At 41.8% G+C, this 26,615-nt stretch overlaps 1 protein-coding gene and 1 non-coding gene across 2 annotated transcripts in view; one reads left to right on the top strand and one right to left on the bottom strand.

Annotated features, from left to right (window-relative positions):
• Positions 1-26,615, bottom strand: part of LOC125922377 (PDZ and LIM domain protein 2-like) — a 258,336-nt gene that overhangs the window by 154,118 nt on the left and 77,603 nt on the right. The gene's annotated exons all lie outside the window — the stretch shown is intronic.
• Positions 18,946-19,078, top strand: LOC125924162 (small nucleolar RNA SNORA3/SNORA45 family). The gene has a single exon (XR_007458328.1). It is a non-coding gene; the product is annotated as a small nucleolar RNA SNORA3/SNORA45 family (small nucleolar RNA).

Here is a 26,615-nt window from a genome sequence, read left to right as displayed (position 1 = left end):
AGATTTCAACTGCTGAACTTTAAACAGAGAAACCTTCCCATGATTGTACCGAGTGGCATGAGGGTACAGATGTGAGTCCCCTCCATTCTCTCCACCTGCTTCTCATCTAATCCCAAATAATTAGGTATATACTAATTTCGTTTCCAAAAAGGAAATTCCTTTTTGGATTACAGAATTGTGTATGTATTAGTAGAAGAAAGAACCCTAGGTTAGGACTCAGGAATCCTGTGTTCTGATCCTGATTCTGGCCCTTTTTATCTCTAGGGCCCCAGATGAGTCTATTATTTACAAAATATGTGTAACATTGTTTGCTGTGCATTTACGATAAGACAGTGCCTTAGAAATGGAAGTATGTGTTTCTCATACTTAAAATGACCTGTTTTCAACAGGGAAAATCTCATAGTTTTACTTGAAATTGGAATTCACATATAACACTTACTATTAAAATTATATAATCACTTTCTTTTGTTACCTTCTAAATAGGAAGTATGTTATTTCCCATGCAAGATTCATTCAGCCCTGAGCTGGAGGCAGGGCAATGTGGTGTATAAAGACTAAGCGTGGGGCGCCTGGGTGGCGCAGTCGGTTAAGCGTCCGACTTCAGCCAGGTCACGATCTCGCGGTCCGTGAGTTCGAGCCCCGCGTCAGGCTCTGGGCTGATGGCTCGGAGCCTGGAGCCTGTTTCCGATTCTGTGTCTCCCTCTCTCTCTGCCCCTCCCCCGTTCATGCTCTGTCTCTCTCTGTCCCAAAAATAAATAAAAAATGTTGAAAAAAAAAAAAAAAGACTAAGCGTTCTACAGCCAGAACAACATGGGTAGGAGTCTCACTCCCAGGACTGGGTGATCTCTGGCAAAATACATGCCATCTCAGAGCATCTGTTTCTTCAGCCTAAGTATGAGAACAAGAAGACTCACCACAGAGAGTTAGTATGAAGATTCCATGAACTAACACATGGAAGTCTCCATACACATAGCAAGGCCTCCATACAAGTGAATTGCAGGGGTTTGTAGTTTAATTAATAAGTTTAATTCTTTTCTGACTGTTCCCACCACAAGAATCATGTGTTAGCAACTGCAGAGACCAAGGGGAAGACACTGAGAGGAAGAGAGAGGTTATTTTCTTAAAGTCAAAGAATAAGAGGTAGTTAACTTGAATTATATATGAAACAGAAGACAGTCTTTCCTTTGGAGGGAAGTTTCCAGGGCAGGAAGTTACCCAGTGACACCCTATGGACCATCCGAATGAGCTGCAGCCCCAGAAAGCCAAGACATGCCCATAATTCTTGATTTACTGCCCACTGAGTGGAAGAAACCAATCTCAAAGTAGGATAAAAGTCAGGCTTCAGCAAAGGCACCTCAGCCACTCAACTTTCTTCATTGCCTGCAGAAAGTTTCCCAGACTTCATTTCCCCCAACACAGATGATTCCATAAGTTTGGTGGTAATTAAGAAGTTAAGTTATAGGGGTGCCTGGGTGGTGACTCGGTTGGCTAAGCATCCAACTTCAGCTCAGGTCATGATCTCACAGTTTGTGGGTTTGAGCCCCGCATCAGGCTTTGTACTGACAGCTCAGAGCCTGGAGCCTGCTTCAGATTCTGTGTCTCCCTCTCTCTCTGCCCCTCCCCCACTGGCGTTCTGTCTCTCTCTCTCAAAAATAAATAAACATTAAAAATAAATGAATAAAAATAAAAAAGTTGTCAGTGTTTATTTCCGCGTGTTGATAGATGCTCTGCCTCATCTTACAAAAGATTTGAGAAAACTCCTTGTAAATACAAAAGAATAAAGAAAATAGCTGAAGGAATCTAAGCAAAAAGGAAAAAATAAAATAAAATCAAAGCCGAGATTAAGATGAACCTTGAGAAATACATCACATACATGAGGATTCTCATTATCTGGGTATTCATTATTCAGGTCTCCACAGTTACAGGGTTTCAGAGGGAGACAAAGTCTTCATAATTTATAAATATTCACTAGTGAAGAGACACTAAGGCCTCACTCAAGTAGTGAAGCACTAGCCTCTGTCTCCTGCTACTATATCAATGTCTTTTGGCAGTCTGATTGCATGTGAGGTTGCAAATCATCAATACAACAAGCAAATAAAATGCAAATCAATTGCATAGTTAAGCGGAATATCTTTCAAAAGAGGCAGGATGTAAAATAAAATGCAAATATAGTTAACTTGACTATCTTCCTAATGAGGCAGAGTATAAAGGTTAAAACATTGCACGATCTTAAAATTTTGTGAGAAAATTAGGACCAAAAAAGTCAACATAATTAATTCTTCATTCTGAGGATTAGCACATGGTTGCAGTTGTAACTTAATTTTTTTAAAAAGGTTGAATAAACTTATTTCCATAGTTTGTTTTATTTTAAAACTACATATAATCTGAAAAAAAATTAAAAAAATTTTTTTCAATGTTTATTTTTGAGAGACAACATGAACAAGGGAGGGGCAGAGAGAGAGAGGGAGGCACAGAATACGAAGCAGGCTCCAGGCTCTGAGCTGTCAGCACAGAGCCTGATGTGGGGCTTGAATTCATGAACTGTGTGAGATCATGACCTGAGCTGAAGTCGGACACTGCTTAACCGACTGAGCCACGCAGGCTCCCCCTATATATAATCTAATACAATTGTTTATAGGTAATAAAAGACACCTGGAGTATAGGATAGTGTCATTTTTGGCTCTTGGCCTCTTGGTAGCAAAAACAAAATGGAAACATAGTTAGAAAAGTCATAGGTTATTAATATAAAAACAGGAAATCATTGTGGAGCATTGGGGATGACAGTACTGAAATCTCCTACTGGAGAAGACTTAAGACACTTAGTGGCTAGTAAGAGGTCTAAGAAAGTAGAGACCTGTCTTTCTAAACTACTTTGTGTTTGGCTTAACAGAGTCATAGGCTAAATGGCTAATGAAAACAGTGATGGTCATTAATGCTGTTCAACAAGTCTTCCTGGGTCTCTACCTTGGCTGCAGTTGAAGTTGCTTCTCTTTCTCTGAGTGCTAGGCTGGGACTCTTGTAGTTGAGTGGAGCCATGTAACTATTTCTGATCAATGTGTTTTGAGCAGAAGAAACATGTGTCACCTCCAGGCAGAAGCCCTCTAACATTTCCTTTCCCTTTGGCATAATGACTGGCAATGTTTGAGACAGTGACTGCTCTGCCAGCAAGGGTCCTGAGTAACTGAAATGAGCTGCCACCCTGAAGACACACCATGAGTTTATAGAATGAGTAAGAAATAAACCTCTGGTTTAAGCCACCAAGATTTGGGAGCTGTTTGTTACTGCAGCATAATCTAGTCTCTACTGACTGATACAAAGATCATCTTGCCAGTGATAGAAAATATAAAATGAAACAAAGTTGTGTGGAGACAAGTTGCATATGATGCTCAGATCCCTAAATAAAGATCCCACCTAGCAACAATGACATTCTGGATAATTTGGGCAAGATAGGTCCAGGAACAAGCCTGGATCTCTGATGTGTACTCTAGCTTATTTTTCTCCCTTTATTTTGTGGTACATCTTGCCCAGATGTATGCAGACCTGAGAGTCCCTACTTTTCGTATATATAGTGAATAATTTTAATGTATATTAAGCTTTAGAAATGGGAATATTTTTATTGAAGTGAGATAAACTGAAAGATTATCATTAACAACTGGGGGAAAAATTACTAATCATAAAAGGAATATAGAAGCAGGGAAAAAAGAAAGACGGCCTGTTTGGGGAGAAACTACAGCTAATAAAATAAGAATGGCTGCAAAGAATGGACACTAGAAAAAGTGGGGAACCCTGAAAGCAAGAGAGTGGGGGAACGACACACATGAAGAAGAGTGTACAATAATTCCAAGAGACCAGGACCCGAGCAGAGAGGTGCTGAGGCTTGAATCCAGGAGCAGATCTCAGGTCGGGGATGAAAAAAGTAAAGTGAGAGTTCACTCATTTTGGAATTGAGCAGTGAACCCGGGACTAGAACCCTAGGCAGGAGGGTTTCCCACACGGTAAGGGCACTGAGGGCAATGAGTTTTGGCCAGGCCCAGGGGAGCCAGTATCCTGTGGATTAAGGCTAGGAAACAGAGCCAAGCCTGGAAAAGATAGAGTTCTAGGCTTTTAAAGAGTTTTATTATTTATACTTCCTTAGTTTCATCCAAGAGGTTCTGGGTCAGTATTCAGTGAGGTTTCTTCACATACCTCAGTCAAGTCCTTTTTGCACTATATGTAGCTGCCTGTTAGGGAACCAGAGAGGGTGGACTGAGGCATTGCAGCAACTTCTTGGCTGCTCTTCCTGACAGTTGTCTAGTCCCTGCCCTGCCACTGGATCCACTGTTGTTCCTCTACAGGCCACCAAAGAGGTCTAACTGTTGCAAGTCTGACTGTAGCACTTCTAGGTGTAAAACCCTACAGTAGCTCCACATTTTTCATAGGATGATCCAAATTCCTGAGCACACCATCAAAGCTCTTCCTGGTTTCTGTCTGCCTCTCCTGCCTCATTTTTCCTACTCTCTCACCTTTGGCTGTAGCAAACCTGTGTATGGCTTTTGGGTAACCCATATTCTAGATGCCTCCAGTACTTTCACCTGCAGCTGTCTCCTCTCCAACCCTCAGCTCCCCCATATCCCTCAAAGTCAACTTTCAAGACATAGTTCAGTGATCACCTTCTCCAGGGAGCCATCCCTGAACCCCTGAAACCAGTCACATGCCTTTCCTATGCTTTTCCATATACAACATCTCAGCACTACTCTACTGAAAGGTAGTTGTCTGTTTACTTGACTGTGTCCCCCACTAGACTGTTATACCCAAAAGACCAGACACAACTTCCTTGCTTTTGTATCTTTTGCACCTAACGCAGTGCCTACTCCTAGCAGATATTCAGTCTGTGTTTGAAGAGTAAGTGTAAATGATGTAACACCGAGGTTGCGAGGTTGCAAGGGTTCAGTGTTTGAATGAGATGAGAACTTACTCACCCCACCCCTAGCCCATCCCAGCATTCCCTTATTTGATGAGGACAGATAATTTGCCATTCCTGAGGTGTTCATGGTCTGGTTGGTGTTTCTCCAGTGTTTTCAAACCCAGGGCTTTCTGGTGGAGCTGCTAAGTAGAGTGGCTTATTCTCTTCTACCAAGGCCGGTGCTACTCTCTGTTCCTATGGCTCCCCATAGCTCTGCACTATAAGGGTGGTGTTGAGGGCCCCACCTCCAGAGCCAGACTTCAGACCTCAGATTTATCACTGTTTTAGTTTCCTATTACTGCTTAGTGGCTTAAAGCAACACAAATTATTATCTTGCAGTTCTGGAGGTCAGAAGCTCAAAATGGGTCTCACTGGGATAACACCTGGTCTTATCAAAGCTATGTTCTTTCTGGAGACTCTAAGGGAGAATCCATTTTCTTGCCTTTTCCGGTTTCTAGACGCTGCTCGAATTCCTTGGCTCATGACCCCTCTCCTCCATATTCAAATCTAGCAATGGCCAATTGAGACTTTCTCACAGCGCATCACTCTGACACTGACCCTCTGGCCTCCCCCTTTCATTTATGAGAACCCTGGTGATTACATTGGGCCCACCCGGATAATTTGGAAGAATCCCTTCAACTCAAGGTCCGTCGCTTAGTAACCTTAATTCCATCTGCAACCTTAATTCACCTGTGCCATGTGATACATTCACAGGTTCCAAGAATTAGGGTGTGGACATTTGGCAGGGGGGTTGGTGGTGGTGGAGGGGGGCGTGGTATTCTACTTACCATAACTTACTAGCTGTGTGACCTTAGGCAATTTATTCCTTTCCTCTAAAACTCTGTTTACTTCTCTGAAAAATAGGGAAGGTGATAATAATAGTCCCTACTCCTGAGAATTATGGAGAGAATGAAAGTAAATTATGATAATAAATGGAAAGCTTATCACAATACCTGACACAGAGTAAGGATCAACAAATGGTAGCCTTTAATATCATCATCATCATTTGCAGGGGGAAGTAGGTAAAGAGGTTCTATACACTCAATCCTCTGTCCTTGTTACATGCAATAGAATGAGCACCATCATAGAGACTTCCTACCTTTCCCCCCATTCTTCCTTTGCCCAACCCCTATTTCAAGACACAGAAGGAGGAGCAAGTCCAGCAAACATGACCAACAGACAGGAGACCACTGCAGTCCAAGCTGAGTTCTCTGAGCTTCTGGTATTTGAACTCTGTCAGTCAGCTACTGGGCTCTCATGTCATAGAAAGAGTCTCATGAGATAGTCGTAGCTCAAAACAAGTTTTCCAGAGTCACCTGAATGTGCAGAGGAGCCCCGGGAACCCCTAGGCTGTGATAAGGGCAAAATTCTCCAGTTCCTGGAGCTTGGGTCTGTGTGCCTGTGTGTGCCCACATGCGTGAATCCACATCTGTGAACATTTGCCTCCTTAGAACAGGTACTGGTATCGCTTTCCCTCTCACTGAATTCCCAAGCCCCCACAGTCATTATGTGACCCATCTCAGTGAACTCCACCAAACTTCAAAGAGAAGTTCTCTTTAGAGAACAGGAGGCCAGGGCTAGATGAACCCCAGGTAGGCCTGAATTCCCCCCTCTGCTCCATTTAGATTAAAGATTTGGGCATTTCTTTACATTTAAAGGCATTTATTTATATTTTACTCCATTCCTCAAATAATTTTAGGCATCGTAGTTAACATGGTTATGTCATGGTCCTAAGAAAGACCCTTTGTCTCATTAGTTTCCATTCAAGTCATAATGTTTTCATTTATTAGACTGATTCTGCTGTATTTATCCATGGAAAGATAGTATATTATGTATAATATACATATATGTATAGGACATCTATTAAAATGCACATATATGGAGAATGTATATATAAACCATTTTATAAATAAGAGAAGGAGGACTTTTATTAACCACATCAATGGAGAGCTCAGATCTTTGGAAAATAAATAAAATCTATAAATTACATATGATCTCATGTATTTTATAAGTATGCAGAATAAGCCCACTTCTTCTTACCAAATAGAAATAGGAATCACAGGACAATAGTTAAATGCACATATACGCACACAATGAAAATATATATAACCTGAATCTCATTTTATTTTTTTTTATTTATTTTTTTTTTATAAATTTTTTTTTTTTTCCAACGTTTATTTTTATTTTTTGGGACAGAGAGAGACAGAGCATGAACGGGGGAGGGACAGAGAGAGAGGGAGACACAGAATCGGAAACAGGCTCCAGGCTCCGAGCCATCAGCCCAGAGCCCGACGCGGGGCTCGAACTCACGGACCGTGAGATCGTGACCTGGCTGAAGTCGGACGCTCAACCGACTGCGCCACCCAGGCGCCCCCTGAATCTCATTTTAGATAACCATTTCCAACTTGTCCTTCGTCAAATTCACATCAAAGTTTCTGACATGCTAAAATGATCAGGCTTTAGTTTTATCTTCTCTTTTTTTCTCTAGTCCCAGTTTGGGAGAAATCCTAGTGATCAAAAACTAAAATCGGTGGCAGCAGGAAGAAAAATGACAAATCTCTAAGTGTTTTGAATGTTTGGTCATCCACTCCTAAAAAAGCCACCTTAGCTATCAGACCTCTAGCACTTAGTAATGACACTTTAGTCCTGTGGTTCTGACACGAGTTTCATGAGTGCCCAATGGTACAGTTTCAGACCATATACTCTTCTGCTTCCCAAGGAAAGGTCCACCTGAACCAGAGAATCATTATGAGGTTCATTTAGCTTTATGAACTATTTGTTTCCCAAAGTTTTCCAAAGTTTCCCCTAGGTTTTTAGATTTATAATATTGAGAAAAGTTGGGCTTTCAACAAGCAGAACTGTTAACATGACAAGGGTGACTATTCGTACTGCTATTATCTTAGAGGGACTGACTTCTTTGTCTCTACAAAAGAATTCTCAGGGGTGGCTGAGCTAGAAGGAAGTCAGGTAATAAAACTCATACAGGCTCCCCTCTTGTATAAGATAACAATAGTATTCTATTAGTCACCATTGTGAATTACCAACATTTTCAAACCACATGACATTCCGGAGGCCAGAAAGATACCTGAGCAGTAACTGGCAAAAGGATTTCTTCACCCAGGAGTTCTAAACAATGATTTGTTTGCTTACCTTCTATCAGAGCCATATAGTGTTTAAGCTTTGGAACCAGACTGCCCAGGTTCAAATCCTACCTCCATGCTTAGAAACTATGTGACCTTCAACAAGGTCACATATTTGACTTCTCTGTGCCTGTTTCCCTTTCCATGAGATAAGGTTAATAATACCCCTTATAGGATTATTGTGAGGACTAAGTTAATGCACATAAAGTGTTTAGAAAAATGCCAGTTAGTAAATAGCCAGTAAATGTTAGTTACTCTCAGTACCTTATATTGTCTTCCATCAATTAGGAACACTAATACCTCCTTTTTATACCTCACAGGTTATTTTAAAGGTTGAAATTAGAAAAATTTCATGAAATACTTTAAGAAGCCTAGAAAAAGGCTTCTGATTAGAAGCCAGATATTGGAACTGCTAGAAGCGGGAAATCAAACAGTAGGAGCGTCATCAGCATCAAGGCAAAGGATAGAAAGAAAGGGAGAGAACAGGACATTTGTGCCCATGCCTACTGTCTACTAGGAGCGTGACAGGCATGAAGCCATTTCATTCTCACCTATGCTTACGAGGTAGATTTTTGTCAACAACAAAACTTAGACTCAGTGAGCTTACAGTTATAAATAGCAGAGCCACAATCCAAACCCAGATCCATCCAAAGCCAAAGCCCATCATTCATTCTCCCACCCAACTCTAAAACAGGCAGCAGCCAGCCCCTTCAAAAAAATAAGGCCATTCACTGTGTTAGTGACAGCCAGTATGATGCCTGTGATCAAGGAATGGTGACATACTGCTCAGCACAGCCTTCTACTCTGCTGGTGGCCAACAGGTTCAACGGAAGCCCAATGAAAGAAGACTATCCTATAGCAGCAGGGGTAGGGACACTGCAGCCATCCTGAGTCATCTCTACTGTGCTTGGCCAAATGAGTACGGAAGGTGCCAGAAAATGAATAAATAGGAGTTGCATGAATGAATAATTGAAGAAAGGAAAAGGTACAGTAAGCGCTTAATACTTCAGGCTATTTTAAGTCCTTCACAAATACCCAAATTCCAGAATATTCCCTCTAACCCCACCCCAGCTTTGAACTGCCTGCTATCAGATTTCCACTAGCTTTGATACTTCTTTGTTGTAGTCACTTGCAAACCCTCAGGTCTTCCTCCTCATTCCCCGAAGATCTTCCCCCACACCAGCTGACTGTCAGACTCCTCCCTGACATTAGTCCTGCCACCATACTTGATGCCCATTATCTCGTGGGTGCTCCTCCAGCACTCTGGCAGCACCCCGGAGTCTTCCTGACTCTAGATCATCCCGGTTTCTCACTTCCATGGACAGACCCTAGCTCCTGTCATTACCAACATGCAAACCCTCCATAATGCCAGTTTCAAGCACCCCATTCTCTGACCACCTCCTCCTTTTCTTTTTTTTTTTTTTTTTTGTATCAGCTTTATTGTGATGAGTTACATATACCATAAAATTCACCCTTTTAAAGTATACAATTTAATGGTTTTGGTGTATTCACAGAGTTGTACAACCATTACCACAAGGAACTTTAGAATATTTTAATCCGACCCCCTCCAAAAAACCACCATAACTTTTAGCCTTCACCGCCCCTCTCAGTTCTCCCATTGCTCCAGTGCTAGGCAGCCACCAATTTACTTTCTGTCTCTATATATTTGTCTACTCTGAATATTTCACATTATATAGGACGTGGCCTTTTCCAACTGGTTTCTTTCACTTCGCATGTTTCGGAGATTCATCCAAATCGTAACATGTATAAGAATTTCCTTCCTTTTTTATTGCCAAATAATATTGTATCATATGGATATATATTTTTTTAATCCATTCATCAGTTGATGGACATTTGGGTTGTTTCCACTTTTTGGTTACCATGAATAATGCTGCAATAAACACTGTGTACGTCTTTTTATGTGAGGTATGCTTTCATTCCTCTGGGGTCTGTACCTAGGAATGGAATCACTGGATCATGTGGTAATTCTATGTTTAACATTTCTAGGAACGGCCAGATTGTTTTGCAGTCACTGCACCATTTTGTACTCCTACCCACGATGAATGAGGACTCCGATTTCTCAACATCCTCCTCAGCACTTGTTATTATCTCTTTTATTATAGTCATCCTGGTAAGTATGGATACAATGATATCTCACTGTGGTTTTGATTTGCATTTCCCCCTCCTCTCTTTTCGGCTCATTTGTTTTAATATTCTGACTCCATTTTTTGATTCCATAAAGACCTGCCTATAGTCCTCTGGCTCTTTCACTGCTTCTCACCCATTTCATGTGCTCACTTCCTTCCTTACCTCTCTTAATGCCCATCAGCTATCATTATCATTAGTTATTTGCATAAACCCTCAGCTCTTTTGCCCTTCTCTCCCTTCCTTATAGTCAACTGGCAAAACCCCAGTCTTGGTTATATTGAGATCTCCGTCTTCTCTACACTTTTATCTGCATAGATGAAAGTGGCTGCTCTCAGTTTAAATCCATGACCTTCAACCTCAAGTCAGCTCTTAATGCTACTTGGCAATTCTAAATGCATTCAGTTGGCAATCCCAAATCCATTCATTCTTCCACTCCCCTGGTCAATCATGGCTTTTGTTCTCCCGAGACCTTCAACCCCTCATCACCACCCTCACATTGACTTTGTCTTCCAGTTTCACCAAGAAAATACATGCAGTCAGAAGATGACTCCTCAAAATCATACCACTACATGAATCATTCTACCTACATATATTTTGTCATCCTTTCTGTTACTAGGGATGGACCAGCTATAGCAATGCTTTTGTTTGTGCACAAGATCCCATCCTTTGTCATCTGTTTAAATATACTATTCCAGCAATTGTCCCCTCTCAGGCATTATCACATTTTTCCATTCTATTGGATTATTTTCATCGCTGGAAAACATTCTATTATTTCTTCATCTTAAATTAAATTAAATTCTCCCAATCCTACCTCCTTACCCAGCTATAACTCCTTTTCTCCATATATGGCCTATATCTAATCTGAACTCCAGGGTAACATATTCAATTGCTTACTGGTGGATGTTTACTTGGCATCTCAAATTTTATAAGGCTAAAATTAAACTCCTGGTATTCTTCCTGAATCTTCATGGTGCTCTTTTATGGCAAATAGCATCACTATCTTCCAATTTTTTGGATCAAAAACCTTGAAGAATTTGCTCTCACGTTACACATTGAATCCCTCAGCAAAGCCTACATTGCTACCTTCAAAATATGTTCACAATCTGACTACTTCTCATCCCCTAACTGATCTCTGACCTGCCATCATCTCCTACCTGGATATTTAGTGGGATCCAAACTGGTGTTCCTGCTTCTGCCCATATGTTCTTCCTACTCACTCCACATCCCTATCCCATAATGTGTATTCTTTCTCTCTTTTTAATTTTTTTCCAGATTTATTGAGATATTATTGACATATAACATATATAAGTTTAAGGGGCACAACATGATGGTTTCATACATGCCCCATAATGTATTTTCAGCACTGTAGCCAGAGTGATCTTTCTAAAACTAAGTCAAACAAGGGCACCTGGGTGGCTCAGTTGGTTAAGCATCGGACTCTTGATCTCAGGCCAGATCATGATCTCACTGAGACTGAGCCCCACATCAGGCTCTGCACTGTGTAGAGCCTGCTTAGGATTCTCTCTCTCTCTCTCTCTCTCTCTCTCTCTCTCTCTCTCTGCCCATCCCTTGCTCACACGTGCATATGTGTGTGCACATGCTCTGTGTGTGCACGTGCTCTCTCTCTCTCTCTCTCAAAATAAATAAATAAACTTAAAAAAGAAGAAACAAGTCAAACATGTCACTCCTCAGCTTTAAACCATCTAATGGCTTCCCAACCCACTCAGGGCAATAACTCAAGTCCTCTTAATGGCTTTCTTGGTCCTACACAATCACACAATCTGCCCCCTCTGTATCTCCTTGACCTTTTCTTCTGTCACTCTCCCTTGGGGTTATTCTACTTCAGCCACCCTGGCTTCCCTAAGATTTCCTGACTGCCCAAGTACACATCTACTGCATGGTCTTTGCACTTGATGGTTTTGTTTTTGTTGTTTGGAACACTTTCTCCCAGGTAGCCACCTGACTCATTCCCTCTCTTTCTTCAGGTCTCCTACATTATTCATAAGTTTAGCAAAGACTGTTCTAAATTAGAAAATTGCTGGCATGGGATTAGGAGGAGTTTGGAATAAAAGAGAGAAGAGAAAAGAAAAAGCATGTTTAAACTTTGAGGTTCTCCAAAGGCCAGGGTCTAGTTGCTTTACTATTTGGTTGAATCCTCACATCCTATGAGATGAGGGTGATTATATAACCATTTCACAGATGAGATAACAAAGGCAGAGAGGGATTAAGTCATAATCTCTCATAAATGTCTAGCAAATGGTGGAGCTAAGTGTCCAATCAAAAATCTAACCTCAAAACCAGTCTACTACATCACAGATTTCTAGCTTCCTATTTGGTTGAGAGCAAGCTGGGATGCCTGTTACAAAATTCAAATATTTGCAAAAGTAAAGAAATCAATATGGCTTATTTTTGTAAATTCTTCACCTTGACTGTACCCTCAAGTGAAACTTATGTGTTCAACTGAGGGTTAGATTCCAGGGATTCCTGGCAATCTTTCAACTAATCATCTGGGATCATTTTTTCAAGATGAAATTTCCAACAAGTAGTCCACTACACATGGATGCTTGTCAGCAGATTTACTCCTTCCAGTTGCTACTAAGGAGGCGTCAACTGCAGGGCCTGCCAGGGAAGGAACTGAAAGGAAAGTAATTTGTTAATGGTTTTACTCAACAGGGTCACTTCCCAAAATTCCATGCTGGGTGGCCCAAATGTTTAGAAATCCATGCTCCATAGACCTTCTTTTGAGATGAGTTGTAACACTGGTCCTCATGCAGATGCCTGAGAAAGCATGAGGGTGTCTGACTCCCCCTGTTATTATGCTGCTGTGACCCACCCCCACATCCATTATCTTTCAATTATCAGCTCAGCATTTCTTCCACCCCCTCTGGCCTATTCTTTGCTTCTGACCTCTGACTTACGTATTTGCTTTTCCCCGTCTGGAATCCTTGCCCAAACTGACTTCAATCACTCAAAACTCTGTGCTGTAAGGAGGGAGATGGATGTAGGGGAGCAGTAATAACCAAGTGACTCCAATGGAATTGTTTGCGGCATGCCTTCCAACCAACCTCTCTTCACTTATTTTATGGTGGTGGGTTATTCATTAAGTGACCATGAACCGTCAGCAAGAGGCTGGTTTCTATTCTAGATTAGTTTTCTATAAACATTAAATCAGCTCAATAAAATAGCTAATGTAAAATTTCTTACCAAATCTTGTTTCAACTTCCTACAGTGGAAGTTTAGGAATGAAATGATGGTCAGAATATTATGGAACAGTCCCCTACGTCTTATTAATTGCCATCAGTATAACTGCAACTTCCAGCTAGAAATGTTTCCCAGGTGCTAATTAAAGTTCATCAACCTAACAATCTGAAGAGGTCAAAGAGTATTGTACCCATTTTACAAAGGGGGAATGTGATGTAACTTGCTACAGAGCCCAATCTTAAATATGAGCAAGGAATTGGAATTCACACTGAGTGTAACTCCAGAGCCCATTAGGTAACACACCTTCTGATGGCTGTCAGTATCCAATGGAAATATTAAATTTTGTTTTTCTTGTACTGGTTTATTTAAAAAAAACAATATATTGAGTACCTACTGTGTGTTGGGTTTGGAAGATATATTAACATTTGGTTTTTATTCCCTTATAAGCTAGTTAAAAAGGAAAGGGATATAAAAAGGAAAGATGGCTAGCAATGCAAGGTAGCATTTCCAAGTGTCAAACGTGAATTAGAAAAAGGAAATGCTGTTTGAGCTCTAGTTCAGAACAGAGAATAACCACTGACGTCAGGCAGGACAAGGATGGTCTTTTAGATGGAATGGGTATTGACCTGGACCTGGTTGGCTCTTAGGCCATTTGCCGTAAGGGCTCTTGAATGATATAAAACTTGAGTTGGAGAGTTAATCTTTTCTATGGTCCCCAAGGAAGAAATTGAAAAAAGGACAATGGAACCTGCCCTGTTAAGGCCAGTTTCTCCTTTTAGAAAAAAATGCTAATGGGTCATGGTCAGTGAATAAAGTCAGGCGCGGACTTTAAAACAACCATCTTAAGGTTTAGACATTATTTGTGGTTTATCCAAAATTCAAATTTAATGTCCAATATTTGAATTTGCTACATCTGGCGACCCTACTCACTGCCACAACCCATTCAGAGCTCCCTTCCTTGAATATCTTTTATTGGCTTTGAAAAGAAGAACCTTTAGAAAGGGGAAGAAAACAGGTCAACTTTGCAGACCTAGGAGCTTGATTTGGTCACTGCTGGCAGAGGTGAGTTCAGAGGGGGAGAAACCTCACATGAATCAAACTCATAGGAGACTGACACATGGATCAAAACCACCCAGCCTTGTGGTTCTAAACTACCATGTTTTCAGCCAGTGCCTGGAATGGCCTTCTTCCATCATTTGCTTGGTAAACTCATTGACTCATTTATTTATTTAGTCAATTCATCCATTGAGTTAGCTAGTATTGGTTGAAGATTATATTAGAAGCTGAACATCTAGACTTCCTTCGCTGTTGCAGCAACAATAATCACAATAACAGCTAATACTTTGGGGGGCTTGCCATGAGCTAGGCCCTGTATTAAATGCTTTATATCCGTTAAGCCATTTCATGTTTACAGAACACTATGATGTATGACTATTATTATTTACATTTGACCAAAAAGGACATTGAGGCATAACAAGGCTAAAACAAAACAAAATAAAACAAAACAAAAAACCCCACTTGTTTTCAGTCATGCATCTAATACTTGTGGGAGGCAGGATTTGAATCTAGCAGTTTTCAGAGCCTGTATAGTGTCTAAACACTATATTAAGCTACCTCCTTTTAAAAACCCTTTCCTCCTGATTCTCCCCTTCCCCAAGTTAGTTATTTCTGTCCCCAGGCACATGTACCACTGTGAACTTAGTAAACTTCATTAGTAAATTTGTTTCAACTGCATCATAGTAAATTTGAATTTGTTTCAAATTCAAATTAGTAAATTTGTTCTCTGCTTACATGTCTGTCTCCTCAATCAGACAGTAAGCTTCTCCAGGGCAAAGACAACACCTTATTTATTTTGTATCTTCAGTGCCTAGTACAGTTTATGTCCTAAAATAAGTGGTCAATACGTACAGTTGTACTAATTTCTTGCTAGCTGTGGTAAGCTAGAGTGGTCCGAGTATTAGTCAGGGTTGATCAAGGAAAACAGAAATTAATCTAAGTATTTTAAACACAGGGAATGTAACAGAGGGAATTGGTTATATAGATAGTGGATGAGCTCCCAAGCCACGGTGGGAAGCCACTTGCACCCCTGCCTCCATCTCCAAGAGGCCAGAAATCTGCCTGACGGAGCCATGGCAGGCAGGATCTAGTGCATTAGAAAAGATAAAACCATCATCACGCTGTCTGAGCTCAAGAGACAGGAGATATAGCCTGGCTCTGCCTCCCTCCCCTCATCCCTCCAATCATTCATCTCTCATTGGCCAAACCCCGCTAGAAACCTGTTGACTATGGAGATTGAGAAGTGTGGCCTGTAGGGTTAGCACTCTTGGGGGAGGAGCCAGACTGACTTCAAGGGCAAAAAGACCCAGAACAAGAGGCAGAGCACCCATCAGAAAATGCACCTCTTTTGTGACCATGCTGAGAAACTGCAGGGTATTGAAGCTGACCACCCCTGCGGTGCTAGGTGACAGTGTCAGGTGCTTGTCCTTTGGTGTCCCATCATCATCTAGGCTCCATGAGGATACCACTTTTCTGCTAACTTACTATGTGTCAGCTAAGTCTAAGTTCACTTGGATTGGGCTACATCTTTCTTTAGGTTTCAGGTGACAATGACAATAAACGCTTGCTGAGCTTCTGCTTTGCATCGGACATTGTGCCAGGTCCCGGTCCATAGATCCCAAAAAGTGAGAGAGCCTGTACATCAAGGAATTCTTGGTCAAGGGAAAACAGACAACTAAACAGCTGATAGATCTGCCATATGGTAAGATATGACTATGGTAAGCACATACGTGCAGTTGGGGACTCCAATGAGAGTCACACCCACCTCCAAAGGGTTGGAAATGTAGGGGTATGATTGTTTTATGAGAGTTTAATCTACAAAATCAATGCAAGTGGTTCAGAGTGGAGACAAGCAAGGACAAATGAAAGATATGTAATAGCCCCTAAAGCTCCACGCAGCTCTGAAATCCCAGGAGAACTCTGTGCTCTACACACACATCGGAACACCACCTTAGAGCATACCTATTATATACCACGCATTGAGCCAGGTCGTTCCATGCATAATTTCTTTTACAGGGGCTCTGAGTCTCTGAATTTCAATCCCTGAATGCTTGAACTTCATAAATAAAAATTTTACAAACGGAGAACGATGCAAGACTTTCTTGGTCCTGCTCACGGTCATAGAACCAAATAGTTGCAGAGCAGACATTAGAAACCCAGGCTCCAGATTCCCATTTCTGCTCTAAGACACAAACTACCCCAGACACAGGAGTGTGTTCTACCATTGCAAAAATAAAACTTGGCTAAAGTAAGACTCCCTTGATTTCCATTTAGTTGGTAGCTTCCCAGGCTGAGTGCCAACTCCTTTTTTTAAAAAGTTAAGTGCATGTAATATTTGGATAATATTTTTCACATTCAAACAGTTGATTGGGTCAATAAAAGAAGGTGGTGGTTTTATATGTTTATCATTATGTTTTTAATTGTTTTTTTTAAGTAGGCTTCATGCCCAGCCTGGAGCCCAACATGGGGCTTGAATCCTGAGTTCAAGACCCTGAGCTCAAGATGTGGGCTGAGATCAAGAGTTGGACATTTAACCAACTGAGCCACCCAGTCGCCCCTTATCATTTTGTTTTTTAAATACAAAACCTTTGCAGGGTATGTTGCATTTAAACGTTCTGCACCAGTGGCGAGCTCATTCTTGGCTTTTCCACAGCAGTGTTCTCTAAGATGAGATAGAGACTCCTCACCTCTGTCTTCTGCCCCCAGTCATCTACCGGTGGGGCTGGGGGAGCAGCTGGCTCCCTGAAGACAAATGGGAACAGCCTGGAAACAGGCTTTAGAGCGAGAAGTACAACAGTTTCTGACTCCACTGGGTTTCTCTGGGAAATCACAAAACCTCCCATAGGTTTTTACGTATTTATTCCAGTTTAAGCATGCTACTGCCTTTTATAGTCTTACCACTTCTCTGACCCTAATATATACATAGCTACGGTGAGCACAGAACAGTGAAGTGAACTATTATGAGGCGTTCATAAGTAAAATGAAACAAAACAATAGCTCATCAAGACACATTTAAAAAAAATCCCGGCCCTGATTCTTCCTGTGTATTGGAAATGAACCACAGGTGGCTCTAAAGTTTGAGGAAATTATTTTATTCCCACTGGAACAAGACACTGAAGTGTTTGTGCTTTCTAGCTACTTATTGTAAAAGAAGGAAACTTGAGGAGCAAGTGGACAGAGAGAGTTGGGGTTTATTCCAATGACCACCATCACTGACATTCCTGGAAAGGAATTATTTGTTTGATGGCTTTGCTCATGGCTTTCAGGATTCTCCTTGTGCAATGGAGTGGGACGTAATTATCTGTTAGACATTTTCCATATGCTAGCTGAACTGGATGGCTGGCCATGGACTCTACACACAGGGCCTGCTGTCATTTGGTAATCACTAGGTGCTGTACTGAACACTTTTCCGGGGGGGGGGGGGAGGGATCTGTATTTAATCTTTAAACAAACTCCATGAGGAAGATACAGTTATGATTAACGGATGCAGAAGTTCAGATTATGGTGATATTTCTAATCCTTTTCCCATCACAGCACCTCCATCTCTTGAGGGAAGGCTCAAGTTTGGACAGGGTTAATGTATCTTGCCGAGGTTAAGAAAGTGACCCAGCTGAGATTTAAACCCAAGGCTGTGACTACAAAAATTGTGCTCTTAAATGTGATTCTAGGAACAAAATCAATAAGAAATAAAGCTTTGGTATGCTATACCATTCAATTCGTGAGAAAGTTCTATCGTATTGCTAACACTGAGAAGATAGTACCAAATCACATGAGTGCAGTCAACATTAAGACCTAGAGCAAAGCTGCTAAGCAGTATGATTTATGCCATAACAAAGATATTCAAAAGAATAAAAATTATGTAAACCTTCCCCTCCCCCCAAGCTAGATAGAGAGGTAATTAAAAATATATATATTTGTTGGGCTAGAAGAAAAACAAGAGAGTAAGTCACTGGTCAGTGTGATTAACAGAAAGTCCAAACCTGGGGTTAGGGGTGATAGAAACCCTCAGAAGAGTTTGAGGATCTCAGAGCAGGAGACTTGTGCCTTCACTCCCCATTAATAATCCTGCAAGGAAAGATCCTCACAGAGAGCCTACACCAACACAAGGGGCTATAGTAGAGTAGGACAAGTTAAGCCAGAGAGACCATCTGAGATAAATCTGCCACCACCAAGCCTATATTTCCTGGAGTGTCAGAGCAACACTCTGAGCAGCCGATGCTTTCCCATGGCTTCCCTCACACCCTTCCCGCATGAGACTGGGCAAAAGTGGCTGAAGGAAAGCCAGTGGCTTGGGAATGCCCTTATCACTGTGTGTAACTGGAAGCCAAAGAACAGGGGTATACTATGGTCATCAGCAGTGAATGGCAGTGAGGATAGACACCAACAGCCAAAGCCAGTTCAGGAGAGACCTCCTCACAAGGAGAACCTCGCAGTGGCCCACTCCTTAAATGTCCAGATCCTATATAGAGTCCCATCCTGACATAGTTCTTATCCTGATGTGCTGGAGTTTTCAGAGAGAGAGAGTCTGCTGGTCTTGAATCACCGGCGAGGGTAGGCAGCACCCCCAGTGGTGCCCACATCAGAAACATGCACTCAATAGTTCCTAGATGGAGTAGCTTGGCAGGCATCTTTTCTCATACCCATCAGGGAATTGGCAGGTGCCGTGGTGTGTTATAAACCCTTTTCTCTTTCTTCTAGGAATACTTTGAAGTTCTGGGGAAGGAAAACCTCTCAAAGCAGACTGTTACTGTACAGGTAAAATTCTTTAGCAGAGAACTGAAGAGAAGATTAAGGGTGTGGCTTTTTTTTTGGGGGGGGGGGACAGAGGGTTGTGTCCCGGTGGTTTGAAGTCATGGAGGAAGGGCCATTGAATACTAACCAGTGCTTTTCAAAAGAAGAAAAAAAAAAAAAGAACTGGATTTTAAATCACAAGTAATTGAATTTACTTTGAATTAGAAAGAGTTAGTTTTCTATTATCAAGAAGAAATTGGGGCTTATGAGTTAATTTAATTCAATTTTAGGGAAATAAAATTACTTCTTAGCTCACTTGACACTTATAAGAACAAAAATTTACTCCCTTGACACATTTTAGTGTAAATTCACTGTTACTATTAAATTTTTTTTTTTTTTTTACCACTTCAGTTTTATCTCAAGTTTCAGAATGAGAGGCTTGAGGTCCTCCTAAAGGAGTTCTAAGGGCAGGAATTAAAAGGAGCTTTTTAGGACATGTAGCGGGGAGCACTGGGGTTGACACCCAGTATTCACTGCCCCCTTCCTTCACTCTGAAGCAGACTAGGTGACTGTGCCTCCTGTCCCATCAGGGTGAGCCACTGTGTGGCTGCTGGACTGGTTCAGGAAAGCCCAGCGTCAGCCAGTCAGCACATGACATGTGTTGGCCAGGGTGTTAGTTGAGGATGATCAGCCAGCACCAAGGGCAGGCCTCCTCTCTCTCGAGATGAACCCTGAAACATGGAGCCAGCCTTAGTTTGAAACTGACACCAGAAAAAGGTAAAGAAAAGATGTCTGGCAAAGTACTACACCAAATCAACCCTGAAACCACTGCTTCTGAACTTTCCAGTACTGAGTCAGTTGCTCTCTTACTGTTTAACCCAGTTTGAGTTGAGCTTTGTGTTACATGCAACCAAAAAGCCCTGAAATGTTGCAATTGGAAGAAGGGACTTTCTTAGCTTCTAAATCTCAATGTATGAGTAAGAAACCTCATACTTTAATGCCTTTTTTTTTCTATAAGAGTATTCAATGCGAAAAGCCAACAAAGAAGTAAAAACACCTTCTACCAAGTGAAAAACCCAGGGCATCCTTTGTTTCCTGTATTTCACATTTATCTTCTGTCCAACCTGTGGCATCATTCTCCTGGTGACCTCCGCACAATGGGTCTAGCTTTCTTTCCCTTCCTCTCTCTTCTTTCCTGAGGAGGATGAGGAGAAGGAGAGAGAAAAGGCAGGCAGATAGGCAGGCAGTTGGACATCAGCAACAGCTCCCTGCTTCTGATTGGGTGGGAGGAACATTCCTTCTTAGCTCTTATATAAAACCAAGAATGTGTGCTCCCATTGTTCAGGGATATTGGGTGACTCCAAGAGAACAATCCATTCCACAAATTCCACTAACAACTCATGACCAGGTGATGCAAGCAGGGGACACAATACATGTTGATTGTTTGATCTGTCATGGCTCTTGAGGCTAGCAGCTACAGGATTATATTTCACTCACTGTTTCTCTCTCACAAACCACTCCTAGTCTCTCATGGTTACCTCCCAGGCCAGAGTTTAGAACAAGCCACTGGAAAGGAACTTATCAGAGTGCAAACATTGACTTTACAATGTGGCAGTTAAAAATAACCTGCCAGAGACTCCAAGTGCGTCAGGGAGGCGATTGTCCTGCATGGTATACATGTACCCAAGACTTCCTCCGGGAGGCCTTCTCTCCCACATTCTTTTCTTTCCTTCCTGTGGCTACAAACTGATGATATTTGAAGGGAGCCACTGTCTTTAGGATGTTAGATATTTAAATTTCTTCCCTTTCCCATCTACTCTTTGCCTTTTGGGATAACAGACAAATCCCAAAGTGCCTGGTGCATAGAATAGCCATGCATAGGAGCCTACTACCATTAACTCAATCATTCATTCATTCATTCATTCATCCATCCATCCATCCATCTGGCATCCAGATCATGTGGATCCAGGAAGAGAGGTACAATTCCCAAGGCTTGGTTTCAGCTCACAAAGCCAACAACGAGGTCAGGAGGAAATCCGAGGCTAAAGTCCAGATTGCTCTGGGGGCAGCACATGGGTAAAGCTCAGGGCATGGCCAGGGAAGAGCAGAGTATAAAGCAAAATATTTTCAAATGTGATATAGGTGGGTAAATGCCCCCTGCTAAATAATAATAATTGGATCCCTACACCCATGCTGAAGCAAGGATGGGTTTAGAGTCAACACCCTGGTAGTTAGAGCTAAATTAGAGTGGGTTCTGTGCTTGGAAGAGTGAGATGAAAGAACCTTGAAAAACTCTACTGAAAAAAAACTCTCAAAACCTCTACATTAAACAATCCAATTGGAAAATGGGCAAAAGACATGAAAAGACATTTAAACCAAGAGAATATATGATGAACATGAAAAGGTGTTCAACAGGACTAACCATTACAGAAATTAAAATTAAGATCACATTGAGATATCATTAAATACCTGTTAGAGTAACTAAAATAGAAATATAGTAATAATGCCAAATGCTGGCAAAGATATGGAGATATTTGATCTCTCATACACTGATGGTGAGAATGTAAAATGTCCCAGCCACTCTGGAAAGTAGTTTGGTAGCTTCTTTAAAAACTAAACATACACTTACCATATGACCCAGCAACTATACTCCTAGGCATTTATCCCAGAGAAATGAAAACTTATGTTCTGCATAAGTACACAACTGATGACAGTAGCTTTATTTGTAATAGCCCATGACTGTAAACAACAAAAACATCCCTCAGTAGGTGAGTGGTTAAACAACCTGTGGTATATCCATACCATGGAATACTACTCAGCAATAAAAAGGAATAGCATTTATATTATATAACATTACCAAAGTGACAAAATTAGAAATGGAAAACATATTAGTGGTTGCCAGTGATTAGGGACTATGTAGGAGTAACATGAAAGGGCTCTTTGTGGTGATAGAATGGTCCTGTATCTTAATTATACTAGTGACTACATGAATTTATATATGTGATAAATGGCATTTTCAGACAATATATGTGATATTCTTAAAGAGCCTAGGCCAGTTTTATAGATTGTCCCCAAATTTAGATTTGTCTGATTGTTTCTTCTTGATTAGATTCAGGTTAAATTTCATATATATACCATGAATTTATATATGTGATAAAACTATACACATGCATTGTACCAATAACAAATTCCTGGACTTGTTACTGTACTATAATTAGGTAAGATATAATAAACCATTTAGGGAAATTGGGTAAAAGATTCACCAGAACACTTTTGTACTATTTTTTGCAACTTCCTATAAATCTATAATTATTTTTTTAGTGTTTATTTATTTTGAGAGAGAGAGAGCAGGGGAGAGGCAGAGAGAGAGGGAGAGAAAATCCCAAGCAGGCTCCAAACTGTTAGCACAGAGTCTGACATGGTGCTTGAGCTCATGAACCGTGAGATCATGACCTGAGCCAAAATCAAGAGCCAGATGCTTAATCTGCTGAGCCACCGAGGCTCCCCTCTATAATTATTATTTTAAAAAAATTTTTTTCACCCTACAAAGAATTTCTGGACATAAGCCAGATGCTGTGAATTCTGTGGTTTGGGCTATCCAGTATCCATTGACCAACAGTCTCCTGTTTACTATGCCCATGTTTCCTCAGTGGAACCCCCTCTTGGTCACTTTCCACCCAGACAGTTCCAGTGAAAACATATGACCTGGGCCTGAGTGGTGAATACATCATGTTCTCCTAAGCCAGTCTAGACTTGACTTTGCTGGAGCTGGGATAGAAATGATTGCTCTTTTGCACTGGACTCAAATCTGGAAGGATGGAGGTCTAGGAACCACATAGGGGGCTGTGAATGGTGCTGTTGCCAGGGAAACATAAGTGAGAAATAGAGGAAGAAATTCCTTTTAGAGGAAATCATGTAAGCCTTGTGTCCAATCATGCCTACCTTTGGACTGTTCTGCTTGTGAGCCAACACATCTCCTAAATTCCGGACCAGGTGGCCCTCTGCTAGTTACCATAACACCTAGATATTTAACAGTTAATGTAATCCCAGGAGAGAAAACGGTCTACTCTTTCAAAAACCAAAAACACACACAGCTCTCAGGGTTGCCCACAAACCCATCTCCCTGTACCGGTGGTATTGATGGAAACCTGTTCTCTGGGAATCCTGGCCACAAAGCCACTGAAGCAAGACTTGTAGGAGCTGATGCTGAACCCTAACATCTCTCTTGTGGGCACCTAAGGGGTGGGGTGGGAAGAAGTCACGTTTCGTTAAACAAGGAGGAATACTGATCTCCTGAGGGGATAATATTTGGGTCCCTGTCTCTGCCTCCATCTCTACATGTCATTCTGATTTTTCATTTTCACATTTTATTTTGCTTACCATTTTGCTTCCAAATTCCCTCATGGGTCACTCTGTTTTTGCCTCCTTTCTCTGGTCCGCCCCAGTCACAATATCCACAGTTCTGACCCAGCCTGGTCTCTGTCCACCTCTCTCTTCTCCCTCATGAGGCCCCACAGAGGTCTGAGGCCCACGCCTTCCCTCTCCTCTAGCCCCTGCCTCACCATCTCGGTGAAAACGGGGTTCTTCCCAGCTGTGCTCTGGGTCCCAGCTCCTCAGGTCTTGTGTGGTCAATGATCTCTGCTCTCTGTTATCTTCAGCCTGAACTCTCTGCTGGCTCCTTCTCCTCAGCCTGTACACATGCCCCAGTTTCTCTCCTCATGTGAAAACAAACACTGATCCTAACCCTTTGCTTCCTGATAACTATTGCCTATCTCTCTGCCCTTCTCAGCCAAGTTTCTGGAAAGAACATTCTACCTTGATCGGCTCTATCCTTCCTTCCCTTTTATTAAATGCCCAGTCCTTGGCCATCTGGCCTCTGCCTTATTGAAACTGCTGTCTGAGACTTCCCAACTGCAAAATGGAAAGGACTGGTGTGAGTCTCAGTGCCTTCGGTCCCTGTGTGCTGTCTGATGTGGCCACCCACTCCCTCCTCACAAACACACTCTCATGGACTTCACTGAGGCCACACTCCTGGCTTTCCTCTCACCTCTCTCCCTGTCCTCCTTTCCTTGGTCTCCTTTGCCAGGCCTTCTTTGTTTGCCCTGCATCTCAGAGTGTCTGGCCTTCTATTTGTCATTACATTCTTATTGTCTCCCCACTATAACTAGGAAATCTCCTCAGAATCCATGACTTCACCTAACACCAATATGTGTACAAATTGCCTAGTCCATTTCCTGGGCTTCAGGTCACCTCCCTGGAGGCCCTCTACCTGGGCCTTCAAGTTCCACATGTCCAAAGTGAGCATAGCCTAGATCTCCCTCCACCACTCTCTGTCTGCAGCCCTTCCTCTCTTCCTCCTGCACCCCCTGCAGGGAGGGACAGCACCAACCACCCAGGCACCCACGCCTCCCCTTCCTCTCTCTATGTGGTCAGCAACAAAGCCCTCTGTGTTCTAGCCCCCCCCCCCCCCCAGCTCTCATACATCCTCCCTTCCTGTGATGTCCCTCATTTCTTATCTGTTTTTCCCACCTGGCTTGGCTCCAGGCTTCTCCACATACCTAGCCCCCAAACAAAAATGTGCTCAAGTTATACCTTGCTTAGAGCCCTGCCTTGGCTCCTCCTGGTCTTCCTGGTGAAAGGCTTCTCTCGATGCAGCACCCTCCCTGACATTCTTCCTGCCTCTCTGCAGGCTCCACTCCCACCATCTTCCAGCATGCACCCTTTGCTCCAACCATTCCGGGCTGCTGGCAGCTCCCCAAGTGTGCCCTCACCCCTGCGGCTGACCCCCACGCTGTTCTTCAAAACTGTTGGTTTGGCTTGGGTGTCACTTCTCATGGAAACCCTTCCTGATGTGCCCAAGCCAAATTAGCTTCATTGTCTCTGTTTTTGTCACACATGCACTGAGATCATGATGACGCATGTCCCTCAACTGTGTCCTCCATAACTTTCAGATGGCCTATGGGCAAGGGCAGCTGCCGCTGCCGCTGCTGCTGCTGCTTCTTCTTCTTCTTCTTCTTCTTCTTCTTCTTCTTCTTCTTCTTCTGTATAGCCTATTTTTTCCCCAAATTTTATTTTATTTTGAAACACTTCAGACATTCAGAAAGTTTGAAAGAATGGTGCAATAAACACATACCTTTCACCCAAATTCACCGTGTGTTTACATTTCGTCACATTGTGCACTCTTCCATCCTCTCCCCTCCCTCTGTACCATCTTTCTGTGCTGTGCTGGGTTGAATAGGGTCCTCCCAGGATTCTGTCTACCCGGTACCTCTGAATACAACCTTATATGGAAAATAGGGTCCTTGCAGATATAATCAAGACATGATGTGGTCATACTTGATTAGGATGGGTCCTCATCCAGTGATTGGTGCCCTTATAAGAAGAGGGAAATTTGGACAAACACACAGAGAGAATATCACGTTAAGATAGAAGCAAAGATGGAAGTGATACCTGGAAGAGGCAAGGAAGGATCCTCACCTACAGGCTTCAGAGGGAGCGTGGCCCTGTCCCCACCCTGATTTCAGGCATCTGACCTCTCAGACAATGAGAAAATGAATTTCTGTTGCTTTAAGCTCCCCAGTTTGTGGTAATTTCTTATGGCAGCCCCCCAAAACTAATAAAATTACTTTATTTAGAGAGAAACACAATAATACACAGTTGACCCTTGAACAATGTGGGGGTTAGGGGCACTAACCCGATGCAGTTGAAAATCCACTTACAACTTTTGACTCCCCGAAACTTTACTAATAGCCCACTTTTGACTGAAAACCTTACCAGTGACATAAATAATTTATTAACACATATTCTTTATGTTATATGTGTTATATGCTTATTATAATAAAGTAAGGTAGAGAAAAGAAGACGCTATTAAGATCATAAGAAAGAGAAAATACATTTACAGTGCTGCATTTATCAAAAAAACTATGCAAATAGACCTGCACAATTCAAACCTATGTTCTTCAAGGGTCAACTGTAGATATTAATATACCTATTAATATAAAATATAAAGTCAACAGGGTGCCTGGGTGACTCGGTTAAGTGTCCAACTTCAGCTCAGGTCATGACTTCATGGTTTGTGGGTTCGAGCCCCATGTCAGGCTCTGTGCTGACAGCTCAGAGCCTGGAGCCTGCTTCAGACTCTCTCTCTCTCAAAAATAAAAATAAACATGAAATAAATAAATAAATAAATAAATAAAAATAAAATAAAATATAAAGTCAGTGTGTAACATAAATAGAAAATAGGTATTAATATATCTATTAATATAGATATAAAACCTTTTTTTACTGAATCATTTGAAAGTTTTAAAGACCATAACATTTCTCTCTCAATACTTTAGTATATATCTCCCAAGAGTAAAGACGTTCTTTCATAATTACGATTATCACCATACTCCAAA

Source organism: Panthera uncia, chromosome B1 (genome assembly GCF_023721935.1).
Source record: "Panthera uncia isolate 11264 chromosome B1, Puncia_PCG_1.0, whole genome shotgun sequence".
Taxonomy (NCBI): domain Eukaryota; kingdom Metazoa; phylum Chordata; class Mammalia; order Carnivora; family Felidae; genus Panthera; species Panthera uncia.
The sequence above is the reverse complement of the archived record's forward strand: the minus strand, read 5'-3'. Positions and strand labels throughout refer to the sequence as shown.